The following is a 24,653-nucleotide window of genomic DNA, read 5'->3' as shown; positions in this document are numbered from 1 at the left end:
ATCCTCCGGCAGGTCCTAGAAGGTCACTGCACGCACAGTATCGCTGCCGAGAAGCAAGCGATATCACTGGATGTTGTGAGTGTGTGGATGCGATCTGATGTGTGTGTGAGGTGTGTGTGAGAGTGAGTGTGATCTGATGTGTGTGTGTGTGTGTCTGTTCTTATGTGTGTGCGTGTGTGTGTGTTCCACCGCTGCAGGACCTTGATGCGCTCACTTGCTCCCGGTCGGCTTCTGGTGAGTATGATCGGGGGTCTTCTTTCTTCTGTCTTCTCTCTTCTGCACATGTGTACCGGGAGCCGGTGTACGCTGGTAACCATGCTACACAATATTACCCGATGTGTACCATGGTTACCAGCATACCCCGCCCCCCGCACGCACAGGAGCCCACACCAGCGTATGCCGGCAACCCCAGCAATGAGAGGGTATGTGTCGGCTGGGTTGCCGGCGTACGCTGGTGTGGGCTCCTGGGGGTACAGCACTCACCTGGGAGTCGGGGCTCCGTGTCGGTTCGGGGAATGCGTGTAGGGGGCGGGGCCAGGGCGGGCGTGCAATGCGTGAGGGGGCGGGGCGTGGCCGAGTTGCCAATGCGTGCAGGGGTCGGGGCGAGAGGCCAATCCGTGTGGGGGGCGGAGCCTGGGTGAGCGGCCAATCCGTGCGGGGGGCGGAGCCAAGGCGAGGCGAGCGGCCAATGAGAAGCTTGTCGCGGTAACGACAGAATTTTGGAGCAAGACAGACAGACAGACAGAATAAGGCAATTATATATATAGATTTATTTTACTCACTTATATAGTGCTATTAATTCCCAGGCACTTTACAAATGTGATCATTACTGTCCCCATTGGAGCTCACAATCTACATTTCCTATCAGTATGTGTCTTTGGAGTATGGGAGGAAAATGGATTACACCCACGGAAACATAGGGAGAACATATAAACTCCTTGGAGATGTTGATAACTTTAATCCTAGTGTCAGTTTTTGGGTTTTAGTCAGGAGCCGGCATGTGTTCAGACACTAGTCTCGGTATAGTGAGTGGCGGCTGCAAACGTGCCTATCCTTCACACTGACTGACAGCTGTTTAGCATTAAAATCAGCTGTAAGTCAGTTCGTGGGGCACAGATACAGCCACCACTCTACATACACAGATCAGTGACTGATTTTGCGCTGACGCCGCCTCGATGACTGAAACCCAAACACTGCCGGGAGGATTAAAGTTCATTTACTCCTGGCAGTGGGGTTGAGGGTGTAGGCATAAACCAGGTTTCAAATGCCATTAATTTGTAGATTAACCCCACATCTAGAGGTTAATTTCATTTTTACACTTGACAGGGTCCCTTTAACCAAAGCTTACAAAAGGCCAGAAAGCCTAGATGCACAAAGTACTCCACCCCTTCCTAGCTTTACAAAAGTATTACCTTACTATTCAACATAAAATCAGTAAGGACCATAGAAACACAGATGGGTTGTCCTGCCAAGAAGAAACTGATGAAAAGGGCTTTTCGGACACGTGGTAAATCTATCTACCATGCTTTCGCCTAAGGTTATGGATTGGGGGAATAAAGCTCCAATAGCACTGCAGAGGCATTGTCATCATTAGCTAAGTATCTACAGGAAGATCAAGGTTCCGATGGTATTGCAATATGTACTATAATCGATAAGATGATCGCAGGTTAAATTCCCTTAAGTGACCTAAAAAAACAAATTTAAAAATTAGTTATAAAAATATAAAATAATTGTATCTAAAAAATTCAAAATCACCCTATTTTCCTAATTAGAAATAAATAAAAAAATAAACATATTTGATATTGCTGCATTCGTAAAACACCAATCTATAAATGTTGTAATGAGGAAAAAAGTCAAAACTCTAGAATTACATTTTTTTGATCACCAAACCTTTCTAAAAAATACATATATTAAAAGCAATAAAAAACAAACAAAGTGTGGTACATATTCTAAAATAGTATCAATGAAAATGTCAGTTCGCAATGCAAAAAAACAATCCATCACACAGCTTCATTGATGAAAAAGTAAAAATGTTACCGGTCTTGGAAAATAGAGACACAAACCAATATTTTTTTTTTAATTTTTTTATAAATTTGGTACTGACGTAATCATACTGACCTGTACAATCAATTTTTCAGGTAATTTGTACCGCACAATGAAAGCTGTAAAAACAAAACCCAAAAAACAATGTTGGAATTGCATATTTTTCAACATTTCATCGCACTTTAATTTTTTCCATTATTCAATACTTTGCACAGTAACAGTGTCCTTCAAAGCTACAACAATAGGAAAACAATAGAGTTATATAAAAAAAATAAAAAAGTGATGATTTTTAGAAGAAATGAAAGAAAAAATGAAAGTTCAAAAATGAAAAAAGCCTTCTACTGAAAGTGTTTTAGTAAAGATTCAAATTGTCTCTCCAGTAAAGGAGACAAACTCTAGCACAGCGCCACCTATTGGAAATAGCGATCCTAAAAGTCACAAGTGGATTTTCAACAATCCTTTGCAATATGACTCAGGATATATGCCAGATCAGAATCCCAATTTACAGACACGGTGTTTCGGGGTGCTTGCCCCCCGTCAGTGCAAAGTATGGGGTGTTTGATCTGGCTCATAAGAGAGCTATGTGGGGACCACGGGGGAACACTATTCTCCTTAAGGAGACTTTGCAAGCCAGTCTGGCTGCCGGTAAGGGGACTTATAGCTGCCACGCCCCTCTGGGAAATATTCAAATTGTCTCTCCAGTAAAGGAGACAAACTCTAGCACAGCGCAACCTATTGGAAGTAGCGATCCTAAAAGTCACAAGTGGGTTTTTAACAATCCTTTGCAATATGACTCAGGATATAAGCCAGATCAGAATCCCAATTTGCAGACACGGTGTTTCAAGGTGCTTGCCCCTCGTCAGTGCAAAGTATGGGGTGTCTGATCTGGCTCATGAGAAAGCTATGTGGGGACCATGGGGGAACACTATTCTCCTTAAGGAGACTTTGCAAGCCAGTCTGGCTGCCGGTAAGGGGACTTATATCTGCCACGCCCCTCTGAGAAATATTCAAATTGTCTCTCCATTAAAGGAGACAAACTCTAGCACAGCACCACCTATTGGAAGTAGCGATCCTAAAAGTCACAAGTGGATTTTTAACAATCCTTTGCAATATGACTCAGGATACAGTCATATGAAAAATTTTGGGCACCCCTATTAATGTTAACCTTTTTTCTTTATAACAATTTGGGTTTTTGCAACAGCTATTTCAGTTTCATATATCTAATAACTGATGGACTGAGTAATATTTCTGGATTGAAATGAGATTTATTGTACTAACAGAAAATGTGCAATCCGCATTTAAACGAAATTTGACCGGTGCAAAAGTATGGGCACCCTTATCAATTTCTTGATTTGAACACTCCTAACTACTTTTTACTGACTTACTAAAGCACTAAATTGGTTTTGTAACCTCATTGAGCTTTGAACTTCATAGGCAGGTGTATCCAATCATGAGAAAAGGTATTTAAGGTGGCCACTTGCAAGTAGTTCTCCTATTTGAATCCCCTATGAAGAGTTGCATCATTGGCTCCTCAAAACAACTCTCAAATGATCTGAAAACAAAGATTATTCAACATAGTTGTTCAGGGGAAGGATACAAAAAGTTGTCTCAGAGATTTAAACTGTCAGTTTCCACTGTGACGAACATAGTAAGGAAATGGAAGAACACAGGTACAGTTCTTGTTAAGCCCAGAAGTGGCAGGCCAAGAAAAATATCAGAAAGGCAGAGAAGAAGAATGGTGAGAACAGTCAAGGACAATCCACAGACCACCTCCAAAGACCTGCAGCATCATCTTGCTGCAGATGTTGTCAATATGCATCCGTCAACAATACAGCGCACGTTGCACAAGGAGAAGCTGTATGGGAGAGTGATGCGAAAGAAGCCATTTCTGCAAGCACGCCACGAACAGAGTCGCCTGAGGTATGCAAAAGCACATTTGGGCAAGCCAGTTACATTTTGGAAGAAGGTCCTGTGGACTGATGAAACAAAGATTGAGTTGTTTGGTCATACAAAAAGGCGTTCTGCATGGAGGCAAAAAAACACGGCATTCCAAGAAAAGCACTTGCTACCCAAATTAAAATTGGTGGAGGTTCCATCATGCTTTGGGGCTGTGTGGCCAATGCTGGCATCGAGAATCTTGTTAAAGTTAAGGGTTGCATGGATTCAACTCAGTATCAGCAGATTCTTGACAAGAATGTGGAAGATTCAGTGACGAAGTAGACGTTACGCAGGGGATGGATATTTCAGCAAGACAATGATCCAAAACACCGCTCCAAATCTACTCAGGCATTCATGCAGAGGAACAATTACAATGTTCTGGAATGGCCATCCCAGTCCCCAGACCTGAATATCATTGAATATCTGTGGGATGATTTGAAGCGTGCTGTCCATGCTCGGCGACCATCAAATTTAACTGAACTGGAATTGTTTTGTAAACAGGAATGGTCAAATATACCTTCATCCAGGATCCAGGAACTCATTAAAAGCTACAGGAAGCGACTAGAGGCTGTTATTTTTGCAAAAGGGGGAACTACAAAATATTAATGTCACTTTTGTGTTGAGGTGCCCATACTTTTGCACCTGTCAAATTTTGTTTAAATGCGGATTGCACATTTTCTGTTAGTACAATAAACCTCATTTCAATCCAGAAATATTAATGAGTCCATCAGTTATTAGATATATGAAACTGAAATAGCTGTTGCAAAAACCCAAATAGTTATAAAGAAAAATGTTAACATTAACCCCTTAACGACCCATGACGTACTGGGTATGTCATGGATCATGTGCCGGTAAGGCCCGCCCCCTGCCGCCGGCATGCAGCGGCGATCCGCGCCCATATCAGCTGTTATCAACAGCTGACATGTGTGCCTGCTAGCCGCGGGTGGAATCGCTTCCACCCATGGCCATTAACCCCTTACATTTCACTGCCAAAATCTGGCAGCGAGATGTATATGGGCGCCGCCATGACAGTCACTTACCCCGCCCCAACCGGAAGTCACGTGACATGATCATGTGACTTTCGGTGATTGCCATGGTAGCACAGGGTCATGTGATGATGCCTGCAGCTAACATGACTCACTTCCTCTCAATGCCAGAATACAGCCGGCATTGAAAGTAAAACAGCAAATCTGCAGTTCTCAGCTCTGTAGCTGAGATCTGCAGATAGTGCAGAGCGATCGGATTGCTGATCACTATAGCCCCCTAGGGGGACTAGTAAAATAAAAAAAAATTAAAAAAAAAGTTTTAAAAAATTAAAAAAAAATAAAAAAACCTAAAAGTTCAAATCACCCCCCTTTCCACCCCATTGAAAATTAAAGGGTTAAAAAAATAAAAAATACACACATATTTGGTATCGTCGCGTTCAGAAATGCCCGATCTATCAAAATATAAAATCAATGAATCTGATCAGTAAACGGCGTAGCAGCAAAAAATTCCAAACTCTAAAATTACGTTTTTTGGTCACCGAAAATTTTGCGCAAAATGCAATAACAGGCGATCAAAACGTAGCATCTGCGCAAAAATGGTACCGTTAAAAATGTCAGGTCGCAACGCAAAAAATAAGCCATCACTGAGCCTCAGATCCCGACAAATGAGAACGCTACGGGTTTTGGAAAATGGCGCAAAACGTGCGCCACTTTTTTTGGACAAGCTTGTGAATTTTTTTTAACCCCTTAGATACAAGTAAACCTATACATGTTTGGTGTCTACAAACTTGCACTGACCTGAGGCATCACATAGATACCTCAGTTTTTACCATATAGTGAACACAGTGAATAAAATATCCCAAAAACTATTGTACGATCACACTTTTTTTGCAATTTTTCCGCACTTGGAATTTTGTTTGCTGTTTTCCAGTACACTATATGGTAAAACTTATGGTTTGATTTAAAAGTAAAACTCATCCCGCAAAAAATAAGCCCTCATATGGCAAGATTGATGAAAAAATAAAAAAGTTACGCCTCTCGGAAGAAGGGGAGCAAAAAACAAAAACGCAAAAACGGAAAGTGACCGGGGGCTGAAGAGGTTAATAGGGGTGCCCAAACTTTTTCATATGACTGTATATGCCAGATCAGAATCCCAATTTGCAGACATGGTGTTTTGAGGTGCTTGCCCATCGTCAGTGCAAAGTATGAGGTGTCTGATCTGGCTCATGAGAAAGCTATGTGGGGACCACGGGGGAACACTATTCTCCTTAAGGAGACTTTGCAAGCCAGTCTGGCTGCCCGTAAGGGGACTTATAGCTGCCACGCCCCTCTGGGAAATATTCAAATTGTCTCTCCAGTAAAGATTGTGATTAGTGATGAGCGGACTGATCAGCGGAGAATTAACTACGAGTTGAATTTTCTGAAATTTGTAGGTCCCTGGTAATTCAAACACTTTGGTATAACAAAGAAAAAAGCAAATAATGTGAATTGCATGGCCATGCAGACCATCCCTTAATGCCCCACAGCTATGGCATCACATGGTTGTAATACAGCCAGGCTTATCGCAGTCCTTATCAAAGGTAGGAGCCAACCAAGGAGTGCCAATTTATGAGTGCATACCTCATTCCCCCTCGGGAAAGAAAAAGTTCTCATCTGATATTGGGGGTACTACTACAGCACAGTGCTAAACCACTTTGAAAATGGGAATGGTGGTCTCAATCTGTGAATACTTATCCAAAGAGTCAAGTAATATAGGGAGGGTCTTTGCCTGCACAGTCACTCAATATGACTGACTTGACTGATTTGTTATATACTGCATAAACAGTACCTTAATAACAGCTTTCTTGTATTCTTCACTGTAAACAAGGAGGACAGTATTAAACCCCTCAATGCTAATTTGGACTTTTCTTCTATCTCAACTGCTGATTTACAAAAAAAAATATCTCCCAACTGTGATATCAAAAAGAAAAACATTGCCAAATAAGCATACATGTGTAACAAAAACCTGATTTAAACAATACATCATTTTCTATTGATAGTTTCCCTTTAAAGAGAATCTGTCAGCAGGTTTTTGCTATGAAGCTAAAGACAGCAGGCTGCAAGGGTTAACACAAAAAGTTCAGGCATGCCTGTCTTGTTACAGTCCGATCTATTGTTTATTTGCTATTTTTGTTTAAGCAGCAAGACCCCTATCATTACAGGACTATCAACTCAAGTGCATGGCAGTATAACATGCCCCCCTGCTGTGATTGACACCACACAGTCAAAGGTAGAATCTCTATTGAAAGCCCTCTGGACTCTGCTACATGACTTAAGCTAAAAACGCTTTGTGTCACAAGAGCTGCACCCAGTAATCTAAGTGATAGATCTTTGGATTCACAATCTCTTTGCCTATATCATGCTGCTTTCAGATAAGCAGATGCTGGGAGACAATCAGACTCCCACTATACTTATTATTTAATGTTAAGATTTGGTTCGGAGATCATAGAGACATATAACTTGGCATTGTTAAACTGCCTTGTGCACAGCTTCTCTAAAAAGCTAAACATGTGACATCATGAAACTAAAACATGGAAAAAAACTAAGAGCAGCATTTGCATCACAAGATTATACTTTTGCATATTTGAAAATATTTATGTTTTCTGCACAGATCACAGGACTTCATGTGAAATACACGTTATAAAATATCATGTTCGTTCCTGTTTTGTACCGTACTTGGGAATTTAAAATATTGTCTCATGAAGATAACCCCTTCTTAGATCACATGAATATCTTATAGAGGGTTCTTGGTGACCCCCTTCCCCACAGTGAGTCAAAATAGAGAGTTGCTCCCATTATGGCGGACAATGTAGTACATTGATGACCATTCATGTAAAATGGCTGCCATGTAGCACTACCCTCCCTGGGGTCTATGGAGTAACGTGACATGCCTGACATGCCAGTAGTGATTCTGGTTTGACTTTATCCTAACCATGTGACATGGCTCGTTAAAGAGTCCATATTGACTTTTATGACTGATACTTCCAGTAGGTGGCACTAGAGTTCATGTGCTCATCCACTCTGAAGAGGCTGTTTGCATTCTACTCTCCCGCCACCATCTACTCTCTTGCCACCATCTACTCTTCCGCCACCATCTACTCTTCCGCCACCATCTACTCTTCCGCCACCATCTTCTCTCCCGCCACCATCTACTCTTTCGCCACCATCTACTCTCCCACCACCATCTACTCTCTTGCCACCATCTACTCTCTTGCCACCATCTACTCTCCCGCCACCATCTACTCTTCCGCCACCATCTACTCTTCCACCACCATCTACTTTCCCGCCACCATCTACTCTTCCGCCACCATCTATTCTTTCGCCACCATCTACTCTCCCGCCACCATCTACTCTCTTGCCACCATCTACTCTCTTGCCACCATCTACTCTTCCGCCACCATCTACTCTTCCGCCACCATCTACTCTTCCGCCACCATCTACTCTTTCGCCACCATCTACTCTTCCGCCACCATCTACTCTTCCGCCACCATCTACTCTTCCGCCACATCTACTCTCCCGCCACCATCTACTCTCTTGCCACCATCTACTCTCTTGCCACCATCTACTCTCCCGCCACCATCTACACTTCCGCCACCATCTACTCTTCCACCACCATCTACTTTCCCGCCACCATCTACTCTTCCGCCACCATCTATTCTTTCGCCACCATCTACTCTCCCGCCACCATCTACTCTCTTGCCACCATCTACTCTCTTGCCACCATCTACTCTCCCACCACCATCTACTCTTCCGCCACCATCTACTCTTCCGCCACATCTACTCTCCCGCCACCATCTACTCTCTTGCCACCATCTACTCTCTTGCCACCATCTACTCTCCCGCCACCATCTACACTTCCGCCACCATCTACTCTTCCACCACCATCTACTCTTCCGCCACCATCTACTCTTTCGCCACCATCTACTCTCCCACCACCATCTACTCTCTTGCCACCATCTACTCTCTTGCCACCATCTACTCTCCCGCCACCATCTACACTTCCGCCACCATCTACTCTTCCACCACCATCTACTCTTCCGCCACCATCTACTTTCCTGCCACCATCTACACTTCCGCCACCATCTACTCTTCCGCCACCATCTACTTTCCCGACACCATCTACTCTTCCGCCATCATCTACTCTCCCGCCACCATATGAAAAGGGTTGCAACAAACTTACAATTTGAAAACAATGTAAATAGATAGCTAAGAGTGCTGCAATATGTTGCCTCCCTGTGTAGTCTGTGCTATAAAGGCCATGGATAATTTGAAATTTGGCACACTACAAGATTATTATTATTATTATATGCTCCAATGCAGCTTTACGTATGAAATCTTAAATTGGTATTCATATAAAGTTTCAAGTTAAAGCTGATCTGTCACCTCGTCAAAACTTTTTCCCATAAATCTGCCATTTAAAAAAATCTGCCATGCGGTTCCAGAGTTCTTTAATGCTAATTTTATTGTCTTTACCAAGAGGATGTTACGGTGTCTTCAGTTTTCTATCATAATTACCATATTTTACGCACTATAAGATGCATTTTCTCAAAAAAAAATTTGGGAGGAAAATGATGGGTGCATCTTATAATTCGAATGGAGCTTACCGGGGGGTGCTGGAGAGAGGTAGCAGGAGGCAGCGGAAATGCTGCGGGTGCTGCGCTGCTGGGGCAGTGTGTGCTGTGCTGCTGGGGCTGCGGGCACTGTGCTACTGGGGCTGCGTGCTGATTGGCTGTGGGCGGTGAGGCACTGGCAGGGGCCATCCTGAAAATGGCGGTAGTGCGGAGCCGACGCATGCACAGATGGAGCTCTCAGCTCAAGATTTCATCTGCGCATGCGCTGCCTCTGTCCGTCTGATCTCCAGCAGCAGACTTAAGGAAAATGGCGCCTGGAGGTGGCACGTGCGCAGATGAGATCTCGGCTTGTCATTGAGCTGATACCTCAATCTGCACACTCGCTGGCCCCAGGCACCATTTCTTTAAAGCCCACACTACTGACAGTTTCTGGATGTTGCCAGCCTGATTCAGAGCACCCGTACAGAGCATCAGGGATTCCCGCCGCACCACTGACAGCATTGCCCTGCTCTACTACCACCCCTGCCTCCTGTGACCCCGCTCCACCACCGTTGACGTCCCCTCTACCCGGTAAGACACCACAAGATTGTAAGATGGACCGCCTTTTTTTCTCTAAATTTGGGGTGCGCCTTATAATCCAGTGTGCCTTATGAAACAAAAAATATGATACCCTGTGAGCCATTTCACATTGGAAAAAGCATAAAAATTAGCATTCAATAAAAATCTTTATATTTCTATATTCGTATGGCAGGAAAATATGGCATATTCAGGGAGTAAAATAAGAGCAAAAGCGGCAAATTTTGACCTATTGACTGAATCCTTTTAACTTGAAAGTATTCTATTTTGTTTTTGCTTTTTTTATTTGTTAGCATAGACTGTAGCAGACTTTCTTCTCTTGCCATAGGCTAGATTATTAACTGTACAGCAATTTATCTCTTGACTCTAAAGCTATGAAGGGGTTAAACAATATAATTCAATGATTGCATTCCCGAAGACTTCATCAATTATATCAAGTCCCTTGACCTGTCTGCCATAAGCTCCCGCTTACCTTGTATCAAGCTCTTGTCAGTTGCAATATAAATTTACATTACACATGTATTCAGTTAGTGCAGATGCACGAGTCTGCTGATCAGTCACACCGCCAACATACACATTGTTATACAAGAATTGGAACGTACAGTATTACTTAATAAAATCCTCTAGCCTCATAGCTGTTTTATTATTTTTACAATACAGTACAAATAGATACTACTGTGTGGAAAAAAAGGAGATCTAAAGCGAAATATATGTTAATAGTCAATATACCTAAATCATAATCAGTGCTTTGTGGGAGTCCCCTTGCTGTGTGGAGGACACGACACCTATAAAAAGCAATGATACAGTTGTTGTTGCCGATTCTGCAGGGGTAGAAGGCTCCACCATGTCTGTACGTGCATTGAGTAGAAAATCCAATGGTGATAAGACATTTTGGCTGCCCTGTTCATATATAGTGATCCAATGGATAAAGATCTATGCACTAAATCATAGACCTTGTTGAAACTACACATATGGGCACTGAATTAGGGCATTCCTAAGACTCTACCAGTACTGATGGAGCAGAGCATTGTACTGTGGATTAGAGAGGCTACATAAAAAAATTGTTTAAAAGAACAGAAAGTCCTCAGTGGTTGATACCTTTTAATGGCTAACTGAAACGATGGTAATAATTGCAAGCTTTCGAGACTACTCAGGTCTCTTCATCAGGCATGGTATAACACAAAATCTGAAGAGTCACAAACTATTACCATCTTTTCAGTTAGCCATTAAAAGGTATCAACCACTGAGGACTTTCTGTTCTTTTAAACAATTTTTTTATCTCTACTGGCTAACACGGTACAAAGATATATTTTACTTGTATCAAAATGGAGGCTACATAGTAACATAGCACTGTTCTTGGTAAGGATGCTCTTATGAGGGCACAATACCAATTTCCCAACACAGATGTTTGGATATATAGGTTCAAGTATAATATGCTTAATGTAACCAAAAACACCATCATGCTGTATAATGACTAAATAAAACATCAAAAAAGTGATCAAATAATGCCATCAAAGTATGAGCAGGGAATCCTTCCATTGCACGGTGGCTCAGTGGTTAGCAGTAGGGATGATCGAATATCTCAAATATTCGACAATATTTGACTTTGAGAATATTCGACAAATAGGTCGCCGCTATGCGAATATTCGATGCGCAATGTAAAGCGGGCTTTACACGCTGCGATATCGGCACCAATATCGCTAGCGTGGGTACCCACCCCATCTGTTGTGCGACACGGGCAAATCGCTGCCCGTGACGCACAACATCGCCCAGACCCGTCACACGTACTTACCTGCCTGGCGATGTCGCTGTGACCGGCGAACCGCCTCCTTTCTAAGGGGCGGTTCGTTCAGCGTCACAGCGACGTCACAGCTGCGTCACTGATTCACCGCCCAATAGAAGCGGAGGGGCGGAGATGAGCGGGACGTAACATCCCGCCCACCTCCTTCCTTCCGCATAGCGGCCGGGAGGCAGGTAAGGAGAGCTTCCTCGTTCCTGCAGTGTCACACGGAGCGATGTGTGCTGCCGCAGGAACGAGGAACAACTTCATTGCTGCTGCAGTAACGATATTTGAGAATGGACCCCCATGTCACCGATGAGCGATTTTGCACGTTTTTGCGACGATGCAAAATCGCTCATAGGTGTCACACGCAATGGCATCGCTAATGCGGCCGGATGTGCGTCACCAATTTCGTGACCCCAACGACTTCGCATTAGCGATGTCGTAGCGTGTAAAGCCCCCTTAAGTCTATGGGAAGCTCGAAAAGTTGCTATTCGGCAACTATTCGGGTTTCCCATAGACTTACATTCTGCATCGAATATTCGCAAACAATCAAATAGCGGCGACCTATTTGTCGAATATGGGCGTAGCCGAATATTTGAGGTATTCGATCATCCCTAGTTAACACTACAGTCTTGCAGTGCTAGGGTTAGCACTACAGTCTTGTAACTACTGTTAGCACTACAGTCTTGCAGTGCTAGGGCTCAAATCTCACCAGTGCTTGGGTTCAAATCTCACCAAGGACAACATCTAGAGGAGTTAGTATGTGTTTGCATGGGTTTCTTCTGGGTTCTTTAATTTCCTTCCACACTCCAAAAACTGATAGGGAATTTGATTGTGAGCCCAACAGGACAGAGTTTCTAATGTAGGTAAAGCGCTATGAAATTAATAGTGCTATATAAAGATTATTAGTATATTGTGAACTGATGCGCAGTTACATAGTTACATAGGTTAACAAAAGACCTAGGTCCATCTAGTTCAACCTTCCTCCACCAATTCTACAGTGTTCAAGTAATGTTAGTTAATTATATTAGAGAAACAGTCAAGGCAATCTGTCACAAAGACTGAGATAGTCAGACAGAGTGTTGTATTTTTGGAGCTCAAGTTCAAAAATTGCGAATCGGGTTGACAGATTCCTGGAAGGAGTTGGTGAGGATCCTGTGGTCATGGTATACATCAACACCAATGACAAAGTTAGAGGTAAGTGTCAGGTCCTTAAAAATTATTTTAGGGCATTAGGTGTAAAGCTTAAGGCATGGATCTCGAAAAGTAGCATTCTCTGAAATGCTAGAGGCTCTAGCATAAAAAAAAATAAGTGGGTTCAATAAATGACAAAAATAAAGTGTTCAGGGAATTAAAGCAAGGGGGTGGGATGATCCATTTAATCATTATAGAGAGAAAAATAAATTATTTAAAAAAAAATATCAAGGTAGCAAACATTGAGTAATAGAAGCACATTGCCTAAGGAAGTGAAAATATTTTGCATATCATACTACATAAACACTAAGGCGGGCTTTACACGCTGCGACATCGCTAGCAATTGCTAGCGATGTCGAGCGCGATAGCACCCGCCCCCGTCGTACATGCGATATCTGGTGCTTGTTGTCGTAGCGAACATTATCGCTACAGCAGCTTCACACGCACATACCTGGTCAGCGACGTCGCTGTGAGCGCCAAACAATCCCTCATTCAAGGGAAAGGTGCGTTCGCCGTCACCGCGACGTCACGCGACGTCACTAAGCAGCCGGCCAATAGAAGCGGAGGGGTGGAGATGAGTAGGACATAACATCCCGCCCACCTTCTCCCTTCCGAATTGCCGGAGGACGCAGGTAAGGAGATGTTTTTCGTTCCTGCGGTTTCACACATAGCGATGTGTGGTGCTGCAGGAACGACAAGCAACATCGTATCTGCAGCAGTAACGACATTATGGAAATAACGACATGACACAGATCAGCGATTTTTTATGCTTTTGCGCTTGTTCATCGTCACACCTAGGATTTACACATTGCGATGTCGCTACAGGCGCCGGATGTGCGTCACTAATGACGTGACCCCAACGATATATCGGTAGTGATGTCGCAACGTGTAAAGCCCGCCTAAGAAACTCAAAAATAATCTGGGTTAACCAGTGGAAGAGGTTGAGGGAAAGGTCAAGTACTATATGTCTCCTTCTCTATTGTATTTACACAGGAAAATCCCATGATTGATGACATGATCAGAGATACCATATATTCTCGATTAAATGTCAACTTCATAACCCAGCAAGAAGTCTGGTACCGCCTCAAAAACACTAAAATAGACAGATCACCAGGCACAGACGGCATTCTGGCCTAAGCAGAGCAAGAATAAAGTACTAATAAACATAGACCATTATTTGTAATATTCAGTGATCCTGTATTGTAGGACTGGCACATATCAAATGTGGTGCCAATATTGAAAAAGAACCAATGCTGAGACTGGAAATTATAGATTGGTAAATTTAAAGGGAATCTGTCACCAGGTTTTTGCTGCCCCATCTGAGAGCAGAATAATGTAGAGACAGAGACCCTGATTCCAGCAATGTGTCAATTGCTGTCATTTTGATAAAATCAATGTTTTCTCTGCTGCAGATCTAGCAGTTATAAAAAACTAATGAATATGCTGGACTATAGATTCCCTTTAATCTCTACTGTGGGCAAAATCTTTGAGAGTTTTCTAAGAGTTGCTATCCTGTAGTGTCTTAATAAGATTAACCTCATAACCCAACATTAACTTGAGGGATCAATCTTGTCAAACTAATATGAACAATTTTTATGAAGAGCTAAGTACCAGACTGAACCTGGGTATGGCTATAAATGTCCTGTATCTGGACTTTTCAAAGTTATAGTGACAAATAAAAGGTTGGTACATAACATGAGTGCAGTGCCACTAAGGGAAAATATGTGTAAATGGGTTAACAACAAGCTCAAAAATAGGAACAAGAGGGTAGCGATTACTGGAACATACTTTGATTGGGTTAACAGTCGGGTAGCACAGGAGTCCTTATTGGGCCCTTTTCATTTAAAAAAAGACATACAGAGTGGAATTTTGTTATTTGCAGATGATACTAAATTCTGCAAGGTAATCACCACATAGGAGGCTAATTTAATGGTACAGAGGGATTTATATAAGCTGGAGGATTGACCTGAGAAATAGCAAAAGTAAGGTCATGCATTTGGTCAGAAGAAATAAAAAGTATGATTACGTGCTAAATGGTAAAATACTGGGTAAACCTGTCACTGATAAAAACTTGGATATATGGGTGGATGGCAACAAATTCATTGACCAGTGCCTGGCAGCTGCTGCCAAGGCAAATAAAATCATGGGATGCATTAAAAGAGGCCTATTTTATATATATATATATATATATATATATATATATATATATATATATATATATATATATATATATATATATGTATATATACATATACAAGTTTTCAATTGGGTTAAGGTCAGGAGACTGACTAGGCCACTGCAACACCTTGATTTTTTCCCTCTTGAACCAGGCCTTGGTTTTCTTGGCTGTGTGCTTTGGGTCGTTGTCTGGTTGGAAGATGAAATGACGACCCATCTTAAGATCCTTGATGGAGGAGCGGAGGTTCTTGGCCAAAATCTCCAGGTAGGCCGTGCTATCCATCTTCCCATGGATGCGGACCAGATGGCCAGGCCCCTTGGCTGAGAAACAGCCCCACAGCATGATGCTGCCACCACCATGCTTGACTGTAGGGATGGTATTCTTGGGGTCGTATGCAGTGCCATCCAGTCTCCAAACGTCACGTGTGTGGTTGGCACCAAAGATCTCGATCTTGGTCTCGTCAGACCAGAGAACCTTGAACCAGTCTGTCTCAGAGTCCTCCAAGTGATCATGAGCAAACTGTAGACGAGCCTTGACATGACGCTTTGAAAGTAAAGGTACCTTACGGGCTCGTCTGGAATGGAGACCATTGCGGTGGAGTACGTTACTTATGGTATTGACTGAAACCAATGTCCCCACTGCCATGAGATCTTCCCGGAGCTCCTTCCTTGTTGTCCTTGGGTTAGCCTTGATTCTTCAGACAAGCCTGGCCTCGGCACGGGTGGAAACTTTCAAAGGCTGTCCAGGCCGTGGATGGCTAACAGTAGTTCCATAAGCCTTCCACTTCCGGATGATGCTCCCAACAGTGGAGACAGGTAGGCCCAACTCCTTGTAAAGGGTTTTGTACCCCTTGCCAGCCTTGTGACCCTCCACGATCTTGTCTCTGATGGCCTTGGAATGCTCCTTTGTCTTTCCCATGTTGACCAAGTATGAGTGCTGTTCACAAGTTTGGGGAGGGTCTTAATTAGTCAAAAAAGGCTGGAAAAAGAGATAATTAATCCAAACATGTGAAGCTCATTGTTCTTTGTGCCTGAAATACTTCTTAATACTTTAGGGGAACCAAACAGAATTCTTGTGGTTTGAGGGGTTGAATAATAAATGACCCTCTGAATAAACTTTTCACAATTTAAAAAAAAAATAAAAAAAGAAATAACATTCTTTTTTGCTGCAGTGCATTTCACACTTCCAGGCTGATCTACAGTCCAAATGTCACAATGCCAAGTTAATTCCGAATGTGCAAACCTGCTAAATCTGCAGGGGGTTGAATACTACTTGTAGGCACTGTATATATATATATATATATATATATATATATATATATATATATATATATATATATATATATATATATATATATATATATATATATATATATATATATATATATATATATATATATATATATATTTATTAAAAAAACAAAAAAGCATACATACTGCACATGCAGTGTTAGATTACACAGGCGAAAAGAAAACATTCCAGAATCAACACAAAAAGAGATATTTTAGTATATGCACAGAAAAATAACAAAGTCTATACTTTTAACTAGATCAGAAATACATATGTGATGGCCCTGCGGTAACCAGGTGTCACAAAAATAAGGTAACAATTAAGGTAACAGACCAAGTCCAGCATAACTGTGCCAGCCGCTACACACACACTGGCACACCAGGACATTTACACTCGCTGTACCCGGCTGGGAGCCTCACCTAGCCAGATGACAGGGCTGGGCACTGTAGATAACAGGCAGCCAACTGGGAAGAAGAGGCCAGACCTGGGGGAGGAGAAAGTGACCTGGGAGTGTGGGTAGTCTGCAGAAGACAGGAAGTGTAGTCAGTTTGCAGTAGACAGTGAAAGAGGAAGGGTGTCAAGACAGACCATAGACTCTTGAGACACAGAAAGGAAAGTGAGAATTAAGAAAGTTGGCTGAGTGGTAGTAAAGAGACTGCAAAGAATCTGAGTAGTAAGAAGTGCCACTCAGAGGGGGAAAGTAGCTGTGAAGTGAGAGAGCAAGCTCCAAGGACAGAGGGACCCTGTGGGGTGGACATCCAAAGCTCACAGTACTTTTCACGCAGGGGTGCAGATCCCCAGAACAGACACGGACTTCAAGCCATCTGTTAACTCTGCCAGGCGGGTGGGTTTCCAGGACTCATCTGCCACCCTTTAACATCTGAGGCATTAGCAGCAAAGCGGGACCAGGACATATACTCTTAAATAGTCCAAGCTGCCTGCAGCAGGACCCAGACACCAGGAGGACCTCCAAGTGCTCCATGCCAGGGAGGACCCACATACCCAAGAGTCCACAGGTGGAGAGTGGCACCAGGTTTGGAGGCACAGCCATCAGGACAAGGGCGCACCTGGAATCCAGCACATCTAAGGGCGTCGAATCAGTGTGTAAACACCATCAAACTGCCCTCTTTGTCTGGACTGCTTCATTACTGCGCGCCTCCATGTTAACCCTTCATCTCCCTGGGGAAAAGCCCTGCTCGTGGAGGACTCCACCATCCAAGCTGCCCCCATCCATTATCCCCAGTGGCAACCTGCAGCAGCGGCCCTACTATCCCTGGCTGCAAACTGCAAGTGGCGTAGTTGGACTTTTATATTCTTTTTATTTTTCATTTAAAAACTGTTCAATGGTGCCCCCAGGTCCGGGATTCTTGGAGCCACGGACCACCCAGATCCGAGCAGCTTGGCTGCTCCAGGGCACGACACATACATATGATACGTTTCTGGCAGCAAGTGCTCTTAAAGGGCATTGATATAATGCACTCATATTTGTAAGTTACTATTAAAAACACCACTGTACCTCCCCCGTGCCAGCAGCCGGGCTGCTCGGATCCGGATCCGCAGTGGCTCGAATGGTCTCCGGACCCGGGGGTCATGCGGCCACTCGAATAATAAAGGGGGGGAGGCTATTTACAGGGGATGGTGTGAAGAGTTTGTGATGCCACCCGTGGTGCGTGGTAAGATGGAGTACCACCGCTGTGATTTGGAGCGGCCAGGTGTTTAACCCCTCCACGGATAGGAAGGAAATGCCCCGGGACTCGGTGGTGAGGACAGGGTTGTGCCGTTGGGACGGTGGGGGTCACTTGTGTATCGCCACAGGGTACTCCAAGTCCAGTGGCTCATCATAATGCAGATTGCACAAATTTTATGTCCGCCCCTGACTCTATTGTACTCTTAATATAACAGAACTATAGAGTGTTGAAACAATACCAACATACCTTGACTGAATAATTCCACTGTACAATGAAAAATATCAGACCCATATAGTTATTGATACATGTAGTTACTTAGTAGTCAGAAGACCATGCAGGGTGTCTACAAGGTATCATCACACTGCAGACCCAATAAAGGGATAATATATGTAACAAGTGAAGGTAAAATAACAGTAAACAACAGCAAATGGCATTGATACAAAACCTAACATCTTCTGGGATTATAGTCATCTACATAGGTGGTGATCTTTCCTGTGGGTAATTGTTAGCTAAAGTTGTTGCTTGGCTAAAATCTGTCTTACCCAATGCAAAATTACTATTTGTCTATGGGACAATTACAGTGCTTTGAAAAAGTATTCATACCCCCTGAACTTTTCCAATTTTTTTCTACGATACACCCACAAACATAAATATATTTTATTGGGATGTGACATGCCAAAACTAAGTAACAATTATTTGTGAAGTGTAAAGAAAATGATAGATGGTTTTCTCAATTTTTTAAAAAATATAAATATAAAAATTGTGACGCTTATTTGTATTCAGCCCGCTGAGTCAATATGTAGGACCACTTTTTGCTGCAATTCCATTTGCAAGTCTTTGGGGTACTTTACACGTTGTCACATCGCTACCGATATATCGTCGGGGTCACGTCGTTAGTGACGCACATCCGGCGCCGGTGACAACATCGCAACGTGTAAATCTTAAGTGCAACGATGAACGAGCACAGAAGCGTAAAAAAATCGCTGATCCGTGTCACGTCGTTCATTTCCATAATGTCGCTCCTGCTGCAGAGACGATGTTGTTTGTCATTCTTGCAGGAACACACATCGCTGTGTGTGAAGCCGCAGGAACGACAAACATCTCCTTACCTGCGTCCACCAGCAATGAGGAAGGGAGAAGGTGGGCGGGATATTACGTCCTGCTCATCTCCGCCCCTCCGCTTCTATTGGCTGACCGCTTATTGATGTCGCGGTGACGTCGCTGTGACGCCATACGCACCTCCCCTTGAAGGAGGGATTGTTTGGCGGTTACAGTGACGTCACCAACCAGGTATGTGCGTGTGACGCTGCTGTAGCGATAATGTTCGCTACGTCAGCAATCACAAGATATCGCATGTATGATGGGGGCGAGTGCTATCGTGCTGGATATCGCTAGCAAATGCTAGCGATGTCGCAACATGTAAAGTACCCCTTCGAGTTATGTCTCTTCCAGCTTTATACATCTAGAGGCGGAAATTTTGGCCCACTCTCCTTTGCAAAATAGCTCTAGCTCAAAGAGATTCGATGGAGAGCGTCTGTGAACAGCAATTTTCAAATCTTATCACAGATTCTCAATGGGTGTGAGGTCTGCACTTTGGGTCATTCAAACACATCAATAAGCTTTGATCTACACCATTCCATTGTATCTCTGGCAGTATGGTTAGGGGAATTATAGGCAGCGCGGGCATGCCTGCACTCCTTACCCTCTTCCCTGCAGGGATGCCGACTCATTGCCGCGCCCAGCCACTCTGCCTTGCATGGCTTCTCAGCAGTCCTCCAAGTGGGTCTTCCCAGCTTTCTACTCCCAGGGCCTGTACCCGCTGCACAGATCCTCCGGGAGTGCACCTAGGACATGTGCGCTCACCGCTGCCTTTCTATTATAGGGCCAGCGTGCTATTTCCTGGAAGTGCCTCTCAACCTATCGCTGAGAGGCACTGGGTACTTAAGGCACCCTCCAACTAGGGGAGGAGCCTGATCAATGTGTTAAGTTAGTTAGTGGTCTGTGCCCTAGCCAGCTAGTTGTCAGGTCCCCTTGTCCACTTTGCATCATTGTTTCAGTGTGTATTACCTTTCCTTTTCCCTTGTTACTGGTCTGTTTCAGTTGTTTCACCTGTTTCAGCCATCCTGGCTGCACCCGCTACACTAGTGACTCTGTCCATCCAGCCTGGCCGACCCATCTGCCTCAACCATCCTGGCTTCACCAGCCACACTAGTGACTCTGTATATCCAGCCTGGCCATAATATCTGCCTTCGGGATCCCGGCTGTATCTGCTACACTTGTGACTCTGCCTATCTGCATCTGAGTCCATCCTTCCCCTGGAAATCAGCTGCCACAGTCCCAATCTCTGCCCTGGGAGTGGCACCTGGCATCTTCCTTGCAGTGGGTGTGTAGTTAAGCCCCTTCCTCTAAAGGGTAAGCCTGGGTTCTCCCTGTGGTCCACTGGGTCTAGTCCTGCTTGTTGCCTTACCATCTTCAGCTGCAAGTGTTACATTGTAATGCTGGAAAGTGAACTTAAGATCTTGCAGCCTCTAACAGATTTTTCTCCAGGATTGTCCTGTATTGAGCTCTATTCCATCTTTCCTCAGCTCTGACCAGCTTCCCTGTCCCTGCTAAAGAAAACTATCTCAACAGCAGAGCATATTCATATGTCTGAATGGCTAAGTCAATGTCCAGACCTAAATCCCATTGAGAATCTGTGCCAAAACTTGAAAATTGGTGTTCATAAACACCTCCATCCAATCTCACTGAGATTTGAACACAAATTTCAGCTTCTAGATGTGCAAAACTGATGGCTACATAACCCAAATGACTTACAGCTATAATTGCAGTGAAAGGTGATACTGTGGCAACGCTGAATACATCAGGGTGCCACATGGTACTGCATCCTTACCCAGGGTGCAGGGCCCACCCCCCATGGCTCCAGGTATCCAAGCAGCCGGTCACTCCCATCTGCACCACAAAACCCAATCACTTCACAGCAGTCACTGCCAGACACACCAGGGGGATGGACAAACTGGAAATGGGCCAGCCACTGGGGGACTGAGCAGACTGTGAGAAGGAGACAGAGAAGGGAAGTAGGCTCCAAAGAGAGAGGAGCTGGGAGAGTGAGCTCCTTGGGAGCTAGAACACAGGTTGGGTCGCAAGTGGTGATTCGGGTCCAGATGAGTCGGGGACCTTTAGCAGGGACATTGGACGATGGTGTGATGGACATAGTCTTGGAGGACTGTCGGCACCAGAAGGCCCAAAAGAACTGACCGGTACCGAGCACGACTGGGTACAGGACCCTAGGTCAGGAGCTGATTCAACATCCTGGCAATTCACCTATAAGGGAGAGGACCTCCAAGGACTTCCATATGAGTTTAGAGGTTAAGGGCATCAGCACAACGAGGGGGATAGGGGTGTATCCAGACACAGTAATCCACTAAAATCCCGCGTGCCAGCCCTCAAGAGCACAGCTACACTACAAATAGTGAGCAGGGCCCCCAACAGCTTCAAGTCACGGGGACCACTAACGGACCACAAATTGTGAACGGAGGCAGGCTCCGGATCACTAAGTGACATCGGTGGGACTGGGTACTTGGATGGACTCCCGGCAGCGGCAGCTGTACACAGAGATTTTCGTTTACCTGCAGTGTGTGTGTCTCCTTTCTAAACCTCATCCAGAACCACGACTATGACTACCCATAGTGAGTACCCTGGTCCCCTGCACCCTGTCCTCCCAAAGCACCAACACCCTGAGTCCGGGGCCTTCCCTACCTGCAGAGGGACTGACACCATCTGCCCCGATACTCCTTCCAGCAGCAGCGGTACTCCCATTACCGCAACCTGCAGGTGGCATCACGAACTAATCCCCTGTAAATATCCCCTTTCACGGATCAAAGTGTCCGCCAAGCCGGGTCCGGGCCCCTCGAGCCACCACGATCCCGGATCCGAGCAGCCCGACCAACACCGGGGCGGTACAATACTATAAAGTATTGAGTCAGGGGGGATGACTACAAATACATGTCACAATTTTCAGATTTATATTTTTAAAATATTTGTAAAATCATGTATAATTTCCTTTACATTTCACACAATACTTGCTATTTGTGTTGCTATCTATATATATAATTGCCTTATTCTGTCTGTCTGTTTGTCTGTCTGTCTGTCTTGCTCCAAAATTGTGTCACCGTGACAGTGTCACCGTGACAGTGTCGTTAGAGTGACAACTGTCGGATTGGCCGCTGGGCTCGGCCTGGCCTCGCCCCCCCCACGGATTGGCCGCTCGCCTCGGCCTGGCCCCCCCCGCATGGATTGGCTGCTCGCCCCAGCCCTCCGCACACATCGCCCGCTCCAGCTTACACCGGCTCCCGGTACACATGTGCAGGGAGCCGAGATACGCTGACGCCTCGCCCGCTCGCCCCCACCACACGTTGGCACACTCGGCCCCGCCCCCGGCAGACAAAACCTTGCAATCCTGGGATCGTGACGGAGCCGGTGTACGCTGGTAACCATGATACACATCGCGTAACTATAGGAAGCGCTTCCCTTAGTTACCCGATGTGTATCATGGTTACCAGCGTACACCGGCTCCCAGTACACATGTGCAGGGAGCCGGCATACGCTGACACTTTGCCCGCTCAGCCCCGCCCCCGGCACATGTTGCCACGCTCGGAACCGCCCCCGGCGGCCCCAGCATGGGGGATGGAGCACGATGGGGGGTGTGCAGCATGGAGGGTGGAGCACGATGGAGGGTGTGCAGCATGGAGGATGGAGCACGATGGGGGGTACGCAGCATGGGAGATGTAGCACGATGGGGGGTGCGCAGCATGGGGGATGGAGCACGATGGGGGGTGCACAGCATGGGGGATGGAGCACGATGGGGGGTGCGCAGCATGTCGGATGGAGCACGATGGGGGGTGCGCAGCATGTCGGATGGAGCACGATGGGGGGTGCGCAGCATCGGGGATGGAGCACGATAGGGGGTGCGCAGCATGGGGGATGGAGCACGATGGGGGGTGCGCAGCACGGGGGGTGGAACACGATGGGAGGTGCGCAGCATGTGGGATGGAGCACGATGAGGGGTGCGCAGCATGGGGGATGGAGCACGATGAGGGGTGCGCAGCATTGGGGATGCAGCACGATGGGGGTGCACACCTCCCTCCAAAACACACACACCGCCACACACGCACCACACAACACACCACACACACACTGGGAACCACAAACATCGCCCTACACAGACACCCACACACACACAGACAACGCCGCACACACACAACACCCAACACACAAACACCGTGGCATACATAAATATACGCACATACCGCGCAACACATACATTGCACAAAACATACCTCCCCCCAAAACACACACACGCACTCCACACCCACACAAACCGCGCAACACACACAGCACCACACACACACAATGCTACAGACACACAGCGCTACACAAACAACGCAACACACACAACGCAACACACATACAACACCGCTCTCACACACCCCCAGACCCAGACAACACCCAGAACATTTACAGTGCCCTACACAAACACTTGGTAACTACACACAACAACATCTATATATATATATATAATATATATATATATATATAAAAAAACACAAATCATACATCAACTACACAATACGTAAATTGTAGAATACCCGATGCGTTAGAATCGGGCCACCTTCTAGTATTACATAAAATTCCAATAAAATACATTTACGTTTTTGGGCATATAGTGAAAAAAATTGGAAAAGTTCATGGGGTATAAATACTTTTTTAAGTCCCTGTACATATGATATAATGAGCGCTAATAAATCTTTAAATTATTTTACATAAGTCAGCTACATAAACTTGAATACAAATATTATCACTTTTCAGTTCCGGAAGACATTAATGAAAATGTTGACTGCAAAATGGCAGAAAATAAGCTTTCCGTACAGTAATATTTCCAGAAAACATGGAAAATCTCATTGTTCTCCATTAATACTAAGTGAAGATGAGTGTATCTGGCAAATTCACTCTATTGAGCATATTTTCTCAGGAAATTAATTTATAGTGAAGTTATTCTCAGTGCATTGACTGTTCCCTATTATGCTTTGGGGTCTGTTGCAGATTAAGGGTTAGTTGTTTTTATCTTTTGTTATGTTTCAGAAAATGGTGGCATGGTGGTCGCTAGTTTGATAAATTCGTGGGGAGCAAATGACAAATAATCCATATTCTGGAGAGCACAGATTGTTGTAGAATTCAATTACCCTTGAATAAATTCACCCATCTCTAGTACTAAACTGTCTCTCGACAGGTCTCAGGTTCTGACTATTATACCGGATTTTCCGGATTTTCTCACCCAAAACTGGGGGGTATAATGGGGGTGCGTTTTAC

General features: G+C 44.7%; 1 long non-coding RNA gene across 1 annotated transcript in view; it reads right to left on the bottom strand.

The window, feature by feature from the left end:
- Positions 1–782: 782 nt before the first annotated feature.
- LOC142243111 (uncharacterized) overlaps positions 783–24,653 on the bottom strand; it is a 112,975-nt gene continuing 89,104 nt past the window's right edge. The window contains exons 4-5 of the long non-coding RNA XR_012724302.1: positions 2,119–2,162; positions 783–1,686 (exon numbers count right to left, since the gene is read on the bottom strand). This is a non-coding gene — a long non-coding RNA (uncharacterized LOC142243111). The remainder of the gene's footprint in view (positions 1,687–2,118; positions 2,163–24,653) is intronic.

This window comes from Anomaloglossus baeobatrachus, chromosome 6 (genome assembly GCF_048569485.1).
Source record: "Anomaloglossus baeobatrachus isolate aAnoBae1 chromosome 6, aAnoBae1.hap1, whole genome shotgun sequence".
Taxonomy (NCBI): Eukaryota; Metazoa; Chordata; class Amphibia; order Anura; family Aromobatidae; genus Anomaloglossus; species Anomaloglossus baeobatrachus.
Note: the sequence above shows the minus strand (reverse complement) of the source record. Positions and strands in the feature narration are given on the sequence as shown.